Source organism: Mesitornis unicolor, unplaced genomic scaffold (genome assembly GCF_000695765.1).
Source record: "Mesitornis unicolor isolate BGI_N332 unplaced genomic scaffold, ASM69576v1 scaffold1845, whole genome shotgun sequence".
Lineage (NCBI taxonomy): Eukaryota > Metazoa > Chordata > Aves > Mesitornithiformes > Mesitornithidae > Mesitornis > Mesitornis unicolor.
The window spans coordinates 71,712-84,860 of NW_010187325.1; the positions used below are offsets into that span (position 1 = coordinate 71,712).

Below are 13,149 nucleotides of genomic sequence, written 5' to 3' on the forward strand. Positions count from 1 at the left end.
GACCATACCTTTGTCTTCATGTCTACCACATAGTTTTCAAAAGTCCGGTTCTCCTTTTGGTGTTCACCACATTGTCCAGGTCCTTCCAATCCATGGGAAGCTGCAGTCTAAAGAGGGGACAAATAAATCAAATAGAGTAGCCAGGATGTGCACTCTAATGTAAAGATGTGCACTTAAATGTAAAGATTAGCATGCACATACAAAAAAGAGTAGCCTGAATTCAGATATATATCAGGTGGCTCGTACATAAGATCTTCTCCTCAGCTTTTTCTCATGCAAAAATTTCTGCATTTAATCTTATAGCCACTCTCATGGAAGTCTGTGAAAGTCTAAATAGGCTAAATCTACAAGATGATGCTTATCATAATCTCTCATTGACTTCAGAAGGCAGCCAAGGTGCTCTGCAGCTCTCAGCATCAGAACATAGCGATAAGGAAGGAAATCAGTGTTCTGCCAAAAAAAGGCCCATGGATGGTAATGGGATTCTCATCTAGGGTAGCTGCAGGAATAGATCTTACAGCACCAGCTGAATTACCTGGTTTGTTTTCTCATTTCTAATTCATGACATTCTCCTCAGTGACATATTTTTAAAGGGTTTCATACTTGTGTAGTATCCACATTTGCAAATCTTTTACAATCAAATACATTTTTTCTTACCTTTCCTTCATTTGCACCTATTTCAATCTTACATTGCTTGCAGAAAACATTCATAAAACACACATTATGTTTTCAAATAATGTCTTTAATAGAAGATATAGTAAAAGACTCTATTTGGTTTTTCAATTTTCCTGCTGGAAATCTAATCTATTATTGAAGATTTTGTATTAAGACAATAAATATTACAAATGAAACCTCTGTTTACAGTGTTCTGCCCTGCAAAAATGTGCTTGAAGAGATAGCTTTTGAATGAAACATTTTGACTGCCACTAACTCAGATCCCAGCAAATTTCTGGGTGCTTTGCAAGAGCATGAACAGGAAAGCAGAGTGAATTCAAACAGAATGCAGTGTCTTGTATCTGTTGGTGCTGAGCATCTCAGACTCTGGGAGTGATTTAGACCTGTCCTTTTTTAGTCTGCACATCAGGAGCACAGTCAATTTTAACACAACAGGCAAGAAATTGCGAGCATTTTAAGTAGACCGACCATTGCCAGCACAACTTCGAAAACAACAAGCCAGTGCCACAGAAACAGCCAAATCACATCCACATGTGCAAATGTTTTCTCCTCTGATACTGGATTGTTTATTTAGGGCTCTGTCCAGCAAAAGCCTGAAAGCTGGCCCCAGTCCAGCCAACTACTTAGACACGTGTGTTTAACTTCACTGGAATCAATGGCAGCAGTCTTGTGCTCCAGTTAAGGATGTGTTTAAATGCTGGATGAGACCCAGGAGCTCAGCACTACATGGAGCTGAGCACACAGGACTCCATGCATGTCCTCTCTTAAATTGTAGCTTCTCTACCACACCCAAAGTCATGGAGAACCATCCATTCCTTCATTTTGTTTCTTATCACTGGAGGGTGTTGTATATCCCCCACTTGCAATCTAGAAGGAAGGAAAGGCGAGCAAGGGAACTGGGCCAAAATTAGGCAAGAGAGCAAAGCACTGAACCCAGCTCTTGCATCTTGTCTCAGAGCCTACAGAAAATCCAAGCAACTTCCTAATTGTTTCTTTCAGGAAAGGAAAAATTGGTTTTACAGGGATGTGTAAAAATTTTCATTTCATCTTTTATTTCTTTGAATACCTGGCACAAGTGTTTTCCGTTGTTAATATTTACAGGCAACAATTTAAACTATGCAGATCAATATATTATTTATTTGCTCTAATCATCAAGACCAAACTTGGCCTAATGATAAAAGGGTTTGTCTTCTGCAATTTCTCAAAAGGAGTTTGACAATTTTCAGCAGAAACTATAGACTGTATGGTAGTATTTATCAAATGAGTGCAGCTGCAAAACTGGATAAGGAACAACTTTAGTTTGTTTATGTTTTATAATTTTTTTCCTCAAATTTTTCACCATTAGCTGACTCCAATATTTTGAAAGAATTTAAAACAATGTTACAAGATGCTACGGAAAGTTTCAGTTGTCTTTCTTAGGGAAATGGGTCACAGATTAATTGTGAAGAACAGTAAATCAAGAACATTAGGAGGATGCAAACAGCTCAAATAAGAGCAATTGTAACAAATCTGGAACATCTCTCTGTTCCAGAGTATTAAAAGTTCAATAAGCATTAGCAGCGTAATATATGATTCCCAAACTTGAACAAAGTATACGTTAGCAATCTATCCAAAAAGCAATAGTCTTTAACTTCGTGTTATGAAATAAAAGGGACTATATAATGCAAGAGGCCAAAAGGAGACTTGCTGTGTGTTGTGATAGATTTATTAAATATTAGCATTCTTGGATCTGGCTCTTTTCTTATTTTTGACTTGCACACAATCCTCCCGTTAGAGGCTAATCAACAGCCTATGCAGTCTAAAATTATTTGTATACTTGATATCCAAAACACTGCCTGCTCATGCCAATTAAGTATTTTAGCAACACCTCATTATTCCTGAGCGGTGCAGGTCGCCATGAGAAGCAGAACTGGCAGCCCCAGGGTGACACAGGAGGAAGGCAGTGGAGCATAGGCACCATGCTCCTACCTCCTTGTAGGAGGTCCTGGAAATAATGACTTGAAGCTTGAATTAAAGCCACTGACCAAAGGCTAAACTTTTTTTATCAGACCCCTGTCCCTGTTTCTAGAAGGCTGGAACAACTCCATCTTTCTTTTCACAAAAGAAAATATTCTCTTCAAGTTGGTCAGAACAAGAGATTTTACAATCAAATGTTGCAAAAGATGAAAACCTCACTTGGTAAATTTGCTCACATGGGTAGTAACCATGAGAATCATAGATCACACCAAAAGCAGTCTTCCAGTTTTGTGTATAATTAATGCTAATCTAATTTAGATTATAATTAACAGGGACTATTGAGACTGTAATCTCTTCAGGGCAATGTCTCTCTCATTGTGCAAACTTACAGCATTATTTAAGTGTTTATTAATAAAATAGCAATCACATCAGCTACCTTGTTAATTTTATCTAATTTTAACAGTGCTCAGCAAAGCTTTTCTGTGCTTACAGCACTTCCTGTAGCTTATTAGAATATGTACAACTGTCACAGTCAAATCAACAAAATTCTTGCTGATTTTTATTTTTTGCCAAAGTACACAGCTATGAATTATGAAAACCTTATCACTGGTACCAGTTTCAGCAGGCAGCATCTTCCAGTTCATGTCTGAGCCAGCACCCAACCCAAAGGAGCATCTGCCCTCACAGGTCATTACGGCACATGAGGTTTCCAGGAGTTCCTACAGGAGCTCTTCCTATAGCAATCAAACTCTGTAACAGTGGATGAATTCTCCAAGCTATTGCATGGCTCCAGATTAATTTATACTTAATATATCAGCAGGAGGTACTTGTAGCCATCCACAATAGTTACCATATGTTTACATCTTGGAGTGAGGCCCAACATTGGAAATATAAAAATTATTAAAAAAATAAGAAATATACAGGCAAACATTATTCTGCTCTTCCATATTGCTGCTGAGACTTTGAATTTATTTACACACACACCTGTACAGGATATTTTCTAGGACACATATACCACTTTGTGTCTAGAAACTGCTGATCAGCTTGCAAAGGGACCAGAGGCGCTGGTAGGAGTGTGGGGGAGCTACAGCCCACAAGCCGAAACAAATCTGCAGCTGCCGTAGGGCTCAGAGAGAAAATGCACCTTCTCCCACCGTTGCAGCTTAGGAAATGCTCTCCTGCAAGCTTTTAGAGAGAGAAATTCAGAACAGAAGCAGATCTGAGCCCTCTTTTGGCGTTTTGTATCATGAATTGGTAGCTCTGCTCCAGTTCCATGAGAGCCTGTAAATAAAATGCCAGCTTGTCCCAAATGATTTACATTAAGAGAGGAAAGGTATAAAAAAATAATGATCTTTAACTTTTCGATGCCAATATCTGTCAGGAAATCTATCATCTTGGTAATCAAATGCTCCCAGGAATATATAGTGCTGAGAGATACTGCTTTTATTTAATTAGCTTTTTTGAAAGTAAGCATTTTAAAAAATCATTCGAATAGTTTAAAAGCTACAGGGACAAAACACAATGCAACATGACATATGCTGGAATTATTCATTTTACAAGATGCCGATGTAAATCAATTCATTTAGCAGCTACTCTGGAGTAGGAGGCAACCTGAGCTGAACCAAGCTGCACGGCAGGATACTGATATGAGCAAAGTTGCAAAATCTACGCCGGGGTATGGCCAACCCCGCTCACACTCTTCTCAAGCCGTGTCAACTAAAACTGGATGCAAGTCAAGTTCATCCTCTGCAACCTGCCAGCAACAGCGCGAACGCCTTCTGTGCCTGCAATCCGTCCACCAAGGGCTCCACCTTCTCGCTGTACCCAGCCAGAGCTGACAGCTCTCCTAAATGTACTGTGAGCATCTTGGTTTCAGGTCCTGCTGCTGACAAACTTGGACTGCAAAAAGAAAATGTTGTATGTCTTGGACAGTTTGTGGGAGAAAAAGCCTCGCTGGGGGCTTGCAGGGTTTTTGCTGCATTGCCATGCAGAGAAATAATCCTACACACCATAAGATGTGTTTTTCTTTTTCTCTGCCCTGCTAGTCCTATTTCTATGCTTCTTATAATCCTTATTACAGGAAGAAGTGTCACTCAGCAAATTTTTTGGCAGCAATTAACTTTCACTGATATCACAGATGACTGAAAACTCAAAGCAGGCCAGGCTAGAAACTAAAATCAGAAATAAAATCCCACAGAAGCTCAGCAGGGCTTCATTTGCTTAAGCTGGGCCTAAATTTCAGTCCAGAAATAAAATAGCAGAGCACTCTTATTGCCCGTAAAATCATTTTAAAAAGAAGGTGCCGAATCAAGTGCTTTAGAAAAGCATGGTTCAGTATCCTCAGTCAAATGATTTGGTCATTGTAAAGGATTTTGTTTGTATTTCCACATTCAGGTGTCTGGTTCTTTGTTTGAAGATGTCAAGGTTTGCTCTGCATCACATTGCATTAGCTAAGGCTCTGCAGCTGTCTCAGGTCAGAAGGACTTTGCAGATTGATAAGAGGTCTCATGGCCAAACCCTGTAAGAATGTCACTGCATCCCTTCTGCAACAGTCTTCCCAATATGGCCAGTAAATGTGAATGGAGAAAAGAAAAATACAAATCTGGCCATGGATTTTACTGTACAAATTGCACCACAAGTGTTTGAACATATTTTTTTTAAGTTATTGAATTTGGAAGTGAGCATAAATATCACAATAATATTTATTTTACCCTGGGATTTTTATGATTCCACTTTGGCTAATATGGATTCAACCTTTCAGAAGATTTTATGACAGACTTAAAGAGTGTTAGACCTCAGGAACAATTACATGGCTGCAAGGCTTGTGTCTCAAAAAGGTCAGGATCTGATTTAATGCTGCTCCACCCTCCTGAAAGTCAGCCCTGTTCTTGGCATGTTTCTGGATGTCAGAATGTCACCAGTGAACTTCGTATTTGCTCGTCCCCAGTATGGATTTCACCACCCATCTAAAAGCTCTCACCCAATTTACCAGTTCCTCAGTAGTTGCTTTGGCTGGGCTGACGCAAAGCCTATACTCAAACCCGATCTCCTTGATTATCCATATCATAATTATTCCGTTGTGCTGTGACTCTGAGCAGGAAATTTGGGCAGGGAGGAGACACAAGCTCATTGTTTAGCTTTTCTCCTCCTGAACAGAGAGTTCAGATGGAGCTGGCTCAAGTCAGTTGGCTCCACAAACTCAAGCCTTGTGACCGACCACAAGACACACCCAGGAGCTTCATCCTGCTGATCCAAGCTCCATCTCAAGAGCTTTATTTTCAGCTGGGCTACAAACCAAGGCACTTGTCTCCTTTTCCAAGGAGCAGAGTGTCACCGAAGTCACACAGTGGTGGACTCTGCCAAGTGCAATGGTTCATGCAGAGAGACCATGGCAGTGACCAAAGTCCTTGCAAACACAAGCCTTGCAAGGGCTGTTGCTCAGGTACCCTCTCTCCCCTACCTGCAACATCAAGTACTGGTGGTTGGAAGGATCTATTGATCTGCTGCATGTGGCAAAGAGGAAAACTAGGCAAACAGAGCACTGGAAAAAGTAATCCTACTGCGAAGATGGAGACATAAGTGATGCACAGTTCAGCTGCATGAGAATGAGACTCAAAGTGTAAGGTTGGTTACAGTTTTCAGGCAAAGACCTACCCTTCTTGTAGCTCCGGCCCAGGCAGCTTATCCACATAAGAAATGGAGACAATTAACTTATGTATGGCTTTCCAAAACATTGTCAGCACCAGTGTTACCAAACGCTGTAGGGTAAATTCAGACTCCTCTAAACATGAGAATAAATGAGATAAAAACTTTAAACAGATAAATGCATCCCCTTCACTAACTGGGATTCAGTCAGATCCTGACACTCATTCTCCCTGTTCCTTTCAGTCATCAGTCTGCACTTCGCTGGGCATATAGAAGATGAAAAATGAAGAGTAATTTGGGATATTAAAGATCTATTTCTTTCAAATAAAGCAAAAGCTATTACTGAATTCTCCTGAAGGCTGGAGGAGAAAGGACTAGAAAAATTAAAAGGCTGAACATAATTAATGAATGCTCATTTAGAACTGGGTATCATATAACATCTTGGAAACTAAATTTACAGCTGAAGAGGGCAGGCTGTGTGCAGAAGCAGGCTCCATGTGCACTGTGTCAAGCTGGGGAGGACAGATAGGGAGCTGTGGTTGCAGGGAGGTCCCTTCAAGCACGGAGTGATGACACCTGCCAAAAGCCCCTCTGAGCAGAAAAGTCAGCTGCAGTGAGAATAACACGCTAAACCCCATGGTTTGCTTCCAGTTGTGCCCATCTGCATATATTTTATTTATTATCTTCAGCGGAGTCCCTCCGCATTTAAGCCCCTATTAGTGAAATTGCAAACTTGCCCTGAAAATACAAGTGGGCCACAGCTGGATGCAAATGCTAATACTTGGAAACAGAAAACAGAAAGTAAGTCATTAATTGTAAGAGAAAACATGACTAATGATTTCGAATTAAATAATATTTGCATGATATTTTAATTAGCAAGGATAATGTTTATTTTACTTACATAGAAGTTCTGGATACATAAATTTCAACCTACATATTTCAGTTGCCATAACAACTTGATACATTTATTCTCTTGTGTCATTTTTTATTGCATCAGTGCTGCTGCTTTTTTTCTTTTTAAAACAACTAAAAAAAAAAACCCAACTGCTTTGGTTGCTACGATAACACAATTGTTCTTTTCACATTTAGTTCTTAAAACCAATATACTTTCCCTCCAAAGATGTTCACACCACAGTGTGGGAATTTCACTACCAATTCCAGGGCTCAGTGCTGGGTTTGCCAGAAATCCCAAGGATATGGAGAGCCCTTTAGCTCAAATTGCTACTTCAGTGATGCCCCTTAGGACACAAGTCATACGGCTTGAGGTCAAGATCTTAACAGTCCCCAGTTGGGACATTTTACCCTGAAAACCAGAAATAAATTAAACGAGTGCTAGACTTTTCAGATACGTGCATAGCTACAGTAGATTTGAGGCAGCAGTGGCAGTAAAAATAGCTGCAGAGATGCAAAATATTTAAGTAAATCTCTGCAGTGCTGTCTGGGCCAGGAGGATATCGCAGAGCAGTTTCCACATTTCACACACACTGGTGTAGCACGTGATGAGCTAGACTTTGCTTGGGACCTCCAAGGACTTGGCCCAAATCTTTTCACAAATCAAGACAATCCAATCGTACTGTGATGGGAGGAACAGAGAGGATGGGGGTGGCCTTTTTTCTCCCCACCTCCATATGTGCAGCAGAGTGCTGCCTGCTGATACGCATTCACCCTTCCCAGCTCTGCACCCCCAAATTGGACCCATTTCAATTAAATTGCAATTAACTGACTGCTGATGTTGCATTTCTGTCTGTTTCCCTGTAACAACCAATATGAGAGAGACTGTATTAATTAATAACAATTATGTTATGGTTCAAGATGAGGAACAGCTTGGTAACCATTGTTCCATACAACCAGCATGGAGTGACCTCAGATTAGAGATAATAGGACATTTATGAATATAAGGTTCAAGTTTTTGATGGAAAAGAACTAATGCAATGGCTCCTGTAGCTGTCCTTTGCCTGTGGGAGCAGCTTTTCATTTACTGCTGACTATAATAGCTTCTACTTCAGTCATGAGAGCTGTGACAAATGGTTTCAGAGGGCTGTGTCCCTCTTAGTTCTCAGCACAAGAGTATGCATATGTGTCACCACACACAGCTTAGGACAAGGTCTAGCACTATATTTTTACTATGATAAGCATCATACCTCTTTTCATCATATCTCTTTTTCTGATCACATTATTCCTCATTATAAAAATTATATGTAATATGTTAGAGTAAGAAAAATAAATATATTTATATAATAGGATTATAGCACCAAATAAAAGAAATAGAAGAAATAGTAGAAATGCCCAGCAGTGCTAGGTACTGCATGACAACCTTATAGGAAATACATTTAAATAAAAAGTCATTCGGATAATGTGATTGAATTCTGATTTATCTTATGATGGACTGCAGGTCCAAGCAAATCCAAGAATAGAATCCAGTTTCCTCTCTCCACCACTGGCCCACACAGTCTCTTCCTATTTACACACACCTACAGAGAAATTACAGAGGAAGAAATTACCCACATTTCAGTTGAGATGAAATTTTGTGCCTATTCTTGCCAGAAACAGGGAATTTAAGTCAATCTACTCAATAGCAGTAATAAAACCAGTCCCATTTTGAGAACAGCACTGATATGTGATAAAGTGATACTAAGGAAGACCAAAGGTGTTTTATACTTATGCAAGGGTATAAACCAGTGTTAAATACAAGAACAGAAAGGAGAAAAAAAAAAGACTAAACCAAAACACAAAATCAAAACCCTGGAGAATATTGTAAAGACTTTTGCTTCTCTACAGTTTTGCTTGAAGCATCCCAAATCTTGATATAGAAGAATATTTGTTTCAGCCAGAGCCATAGGGAGGGGAAGTAAGCGGTGGCTGTCATTACAGTGGCAGGCTGCCTTGCTAAGTCATGGCTGCTGAGCTACACAATCATATCTACTCATGCTGACATGCAAAAATACTGCAGCTAAACAAAACCTTCGGCAAAACACTGTGCTATCTCTCTTCATTCAGCTTCACTCCTACAGAGCATTACAAAATGCTTCACACCAATACATATAAAAGAAGGACTCAGAAGGTAAGTTAAGTGTAATGACTCAGGTCATTAAACTGCAGAATACATCATTATGCTCCCTAAACGTCGATAAACAGATGAGGATGTGAACTGAAAGGGAAAACAAACATTCCCTAAATACTTTGTAGAAGGTTAGAGCTTGACAGATCTGCCAATTTCCTTTGTGACAACAAATGCTGGATAAGAGTCTGCCACTGCCTAATGCAGAGATGGCAAAAACTTGTGCTGTCATATGAAGACTCCAATAACTATTAATGCTAACTCCGATCAAGGTTATTAAAAAATTATGGACCATACAGGTATTTTGGCTTCTGTGAGCTTGCGGTTGTAGAAGCACAGAAGTGTAAGGGCAGCTGCAGCTGCATTAAATAAACATCACCGTCAACTGCATTGCGAGAAAAGGCATGAATGCCTCATGTGCCAGGCGATGCCAAGGGTGGTGGGGAGGAGGAAGTCTCCTAATCCATGAAATGCTGCTGTCATGCCTATTACCTTACGCAGCCCGTATGGTTCATGTACGTCCCCCTTGGGTTCCTACAGGGACCAGGAATCCTCCGGAGATGCCAGCTGAAGCTGAGAGTTCTTTGCTCGAGAAACAGAGCCCTTGTCACAGCTCAGTGGCAGCGAGGTCCATATGACACTATCAGAAGGGCAGTCTGGATGAGGCAATAATTTCAGGCTCATGAAAATCATCTCTGACTGCAACACCTCATGCCAAAGCTGTCTGCTACTTTATACACTTGAAATGCATTTATGAAGCTTAAATATATCTTTCTCCTTTTTGTTGGGATGTATCGACCATCCAGGTGGCTGGCTCAGGTAGAGATGTACATGTAAGCTTGGAGGAATGCCAGGTGAAAAACACATTTGAAAATATATTCACCGTTGATGAATATGTGCTTGAACCATCCCCAATCACCTTTACACACTAGTTACTCTGCAATCTAACTTCTCATTAGCAGGGGCTCAAATTCTAATTCTGGCCGTATTCAGAAGCCTCATAAAAACACTGATGTTTCGTAATGTCTGCAGCACACAGCTCTGTGTGGTATTTGTTATATGTAGCCCACTCTTTACAACCTATTGTATAATTACTATCAGGTCAACATCGCATTTCACTAGCTTATATACAAAGCTGAAGTTAAGCTAGATCATCTTCTTGACACTTCTTAGTGCAGTACATAGTAAAATAGATTTCATGAGAGGTAAAAGAAATGGCCAATTCTAATATTGCACTTTTAAAGGATACTGGCAAAAATGCAGTTTCTACTATTAAGACAGATATCTGAAATCAGAGATGTCATTTCACAGTTTGGAACCATCAATCACACTGCCTGTTTTCTTAGCTATGGTTAACCAGGAATCTTCTTTAATATGTTTGTGACCCACAACCTGGTCACAATTCACAAGGACAATCCAAGCCTTCATCGTCTTTTGGCTGGGCTGCAACAAAACGCTGTGAAGCTGGGCATAAAGCTGCTTGTTTTTCCAAGTTTATTACAATTTGAACTGAAAACTGCAGCCCCTCCCCCTGCTCATCATGAGCAAGGACATCAGATCAGTCCTCCCCTCTCTGTGATGGCTCTACACAGAACAGAGCATCAATACAAGGAGTCTTTAGGTCCTTGTCCAGGAGTAAGACAATCATCACAAATCACAGGTGAAGAGCAATATATGACAATTCTAATTCTCAAAATGAACAGAAGTGCCCATTTCAAGTACAAAGAAATGTGTGTGTGAGGCACATTTTCTAGAAGGTAACAAAAGTAAGGAAGCCATCTAAGAAATAAAATGCTATTGAATTAAGAAGCAGCATTAAGAAATACAGCTATAATTGTAGAAGATGGACTGTTTCAGGCAACAACAGAGTCAGCGCCCTGAATACTGAAAGCTCCAGTTACAGCCTTGCTGCTGACCTAGCAAAGATATCGCCGGGTACCCCGGGAGCATTTACTGTCAAAAAAGAACAAGATATCACAAAAAAAGAATACTGATTACATAAGTGGAGGCATATGTCTGTCATGAATCTTCCTGCTCCTTAGGAAGAGACAGAGTCATCTGCTTTGTTACCTCTGTTTTTCTACAACTGCAACACCAAAAAATGTGTGAGAGCAGACACCAATCTGACATAATGAATTACCTGAAATCCCTCAGCAGATCCCTTCTCAGTGTAATTAACAAATTCCGAACCACACAGATCAAACTTGTTTAGTCATCCATTAAAAGAACAATTTAATAGTTACTTTCTGTTTTCATCAGATTTTCAAAAGTCTTCTTCCAAGAAAGTGGACTTCAGATCCACTATGTCTGTTACTTTTGATTTATTTTTTTTCCAGCTCATACAGCAGCCGTTTGCCTTCTCTCATCTCAGAGAGAGACACCTTGACTAGCTGAAAGTGTTCAGCTAAAAAACAAAAATAATATACAATGACAGGGCACAGCATTTCAGAAAACAAGGTAGGGCCCCCTACAATTGTGCAAGGAACCGAAGGTTCTTGGAAACCTTCAACACTTTGGTTTGTCCTTTCAGCAAAGAAACTTTATCAGGGTTATATCTATGTAGTAACAAGGCTGACCACCTGACAAAAAATCAGAAGAATTCAAATGTATCAGCCAAGCAGAGGCTGGAGCACTGAAATTATTCACCAGCACAGAGAGACGCCAGTGGGTTCAACCACTTTTCCCCACTGGCGTTGCGTGGACCAACACAGGCTGATGAGAGTGTGAGATTCAACAAATCTGACATTCTTTAAACACGAGATATTTGAAGATGTATTAAATATTCAGTGTCAGAACTCATCTGTAGAACTATTTTTCTAGGTCTGGGGGAAAATAGGCACCTCATGGACATGTGAGGTTGCAGATATCCAGCCACAGATTGCATATCCTTTGTGGGGGTTCTGGTCCATCAAACTGCCCATTTCAGTTCAAGACAACAGAAGTTGGAGAAACATAAGCAATCAGTGGGACAATATTGATCAATAGGAGGAGAAGGTCAAATCAGGAATGATTGCTATGGCTGCAACCACCTCTTCTTTGGCACGAAAGACAATTTTAAAGGTGAAATGAGATTGTCTTGCAGCTCTTTCTGAAGAGCTCCTCTACACTGGAGGAGGCAATGGCAGGAAAGTCCCTCGTTGAAAATGTCGTGCAGAGCTGAGGAAGGAGATGTGGAGGTCAATTGCTAGAGAAGTACAAGAGGAGACATGCAGAGAGGAGACAGGACAAGATAAGCCTTAAAAGTAGGACAAATAAAGTGGTGGTGGAAATGTGTGAGCCGGAGGCTTCCAACGGCAAGAAAAATATGGTTAGAGAAATAAGCCCAGAAAGTGATCTCCATACAAGGCTGTTTGGATGGGTAAATGGATTAAGATGACATAGAAAAAAGAAAAATGCTCTTAAAGGCTATTTTCAAGAGGAAAATAGCTAAGAGTAAAATTTACTCCTTCACAGAACACAAAGGTCGAAACAAATGCTTTATTCATGGTCCACCTAAATAACATAATGGAAAGTAAGCAGAAATTGTCTGCATCTCTAAACCAGGGGCAGTTTTCACTATAACCTGTTACAGACTGAAGTGGTGATAGTTAAGCACAGTCAAACGAGAAAATGTACAAGCTGAAAATGCATAAAGTCCCATGGTTATAGTCAAGTCATTTGTAATTATATTATACATTAAAAAAGTGAAATTATCTTCTCAAGCTGACAGCTTCCCTTTAATTTCCCATGTTGTTACATTTGGGATTGTATTTATTATTTGTTAAAATGTGCGAGTACCTGTCCCAGGTTATAGAAAAGTAAACAAAGCAGGAAGG

General features: G+C 40.0%; 1 long non-coding RNA gene across 1 annotated transcript in view; it reads right to left on the reverse strand.

Moving 5' to 3' along the window:
- Positions 1-8: 8 nt before the first annotated feature.
- LOC104541343 overlaps positions 9-13,149 on the reverse strand; it is a gene marked incomplete at its 3' end in the record, with an annotated part of 56,506 nt that continues 43,365 nt past the window's right edge. The window contains exon 3 of the long non-coding RNA XR_728140.1: positions 9-107. This is a non-coding gene — a long non-coding RNA (uncharacterized LOC104541343). The remainder of the gene's footprint in view (positions 108-13,149) is intronic.